Source organism: Arachis ipaensis, chromosome B06, assembly GCF_000816755.2.
Source record: "Arachis ipaensis cultivar K30076 chromosome B06, Araip1.1, whole genome shotgun sequence".
NCBI lineage: Eukaryota > Viridiplantae > Streptophyta > Magnoliopsida > Fabales > Fabaceae > Arachis > Arachis ipaensis.
Window position 1 is genome coordinate 125,595,916 of NC_029790.2, and position 2,080 is coordinate 125,597,995.

The window sequence follows — 2,080 nt, forward strand, 5'->3', positions numbered from 1 at the left end:
ACATCGGTTAAAGTACCTGATAAAACCTTAACTTGAGCATAAATATCATAATTTTGAATATTAAACATGAATATAAATGCTATTAAAACGTGTTTGCACCAAAAAATATCAATTTTTTTAAATAAATTAAATAAATATATTAATTACTGAAATAAATAATTTTAAAAATTATTACCAAAATCTGTTTCAAGCCGTTAACCGTATCTTGTTTACAGTGTAAACGAGATAAGACACATGCACGTGATACGTGTATATCTCGTTTAGAGTGTAAACGAGATACGTGTAAAGTTATATCGTTTATATTGTAAACAAGATACGTGTTAAATCAATGTGTTTACAGTGTAAACGAGATACAATAAGACAAATTTTCAGCAGCTATAAAAAATGTGCAACTCTTGACATTCTCCACATACATTTCATATCTTTTTCTCTTCCATTTTTCTCACAAAAAGAAGGAAAAATATCCAGTAATAGCGTATACATAGTTGTGTGTGTTTACCCCAATTGTCGTATGAGAAATTGCGACAGTGGGGTGATATTTGAGTGTAGATCAAGTGATGGAGCTGTATACCGAGGTTGGAGATGTTGGTGGCGGTGATTCTGTACACTCGACCTATGTGCAGGACGACCGACCTCTCGTACCACCACCCATTCATGTCGTCCTTATAGTGGAAGACATAGAGGTGAGTGAGGAAGACTCCGACGAAGAGTACGTTGCCGATAGTGCCGATAGTGCCGATAGTGATTCCTTTGAAGGGGGCGATGAGAATAAGTTTGTACCGGAGACACCCGTCGAGACAGTGGTGGGCCATGTTTTGCCTCCCTCTCCCACCCAATTCCAGTGCTATCAGATGTACTAAGTCACTATCATACATTGGATTTGGATGTCATGGATGAAAGAATTCTGTTTTCCAACAAGGGGAAAGAGGATTACAACCTAAACGGCGGTATAGAGTTTTGGGTCAAACACAGATTCAAATGCTGAGATGCAGTGATGCAGGGTGTGAAGAACTACAGTATTCGCAGGAGTGCTGAGTACCGGGTGATCGAATCGGACCGATTAAAGTACCATGTGCATTGTCGTCAAGCTGCAAATGGGTGTCTATGGAATCTATATCTTGCCCTTCGACAAAACCTTGGATACTGGTGAGTTCAAGTTTAATTGAGGCATACTTATTCATTTATGGTTGCTATATATTAAGTAGTTTTCAACAATGGCTGCTTTATTTTGTTAGGGAGGTCCGTAGGGTTGGTGGAGCGCACACTTATTTAGCACCCACCATGTCCCAGCACTATCGACAGTTGGATAGTAGTCTCATCTACAAGGTCACCCTGCCGTTGATACAGTCCAACGCATCCATCAGTATTCCTGTCCTGCAAGGTGCGGTCCGACAGAGCTATCACTTCAAACTCTCCTACAGAAAGGTGTGGATGGCGAAGCATGTAACACCCTAATTAGCCTAAACTTTACCTCGCGTCGTAAAGCAAAGGTTAATCAGAGCTTACGACAGTTCTAAGCTCATATATATATATAAGGAATAATATAATTTAGAAGCCCGATGAAAGATATAGCTCAAAGTTAGGATTTAAAAGTGCAAAACGTACTACGAAGCATCTAACTTAAAGCACAAGAAACAGGTGTGATATAAACAAAGATAATAGTATAATAGTGTAATATCATAAGAAATCTAGCCACGACTCGCGGAGTTTAAGCCGGCTAGCCATATACAGACCATACAAAAACCTGACAGTAAAAACAGCTTATACAGTTTTGTTCTCTCAAATACAAGCCTCTAGGCAAAACCAAGAATACAAAAGTGAGAGACATATAAACAAAATAAACCAAAAATACAAAAGAATCCAAGATCCTCTGCTTCTGTCACCATCCAAAACAACTCACTGAGGTGGGTTGCGACCTGCATCTGAAAAATACAACAGAAATATGGTATGAGAACCGGAAGTTCTCAGTATGGTAACAGTGCCCAGTGATGTAGGATATAAGACTCCGGGATGCCAAAGGCAATCCTAAGCTCCATATCCATCACAAGATTCAAACTTAAGGCATACTAAAACAATTAAG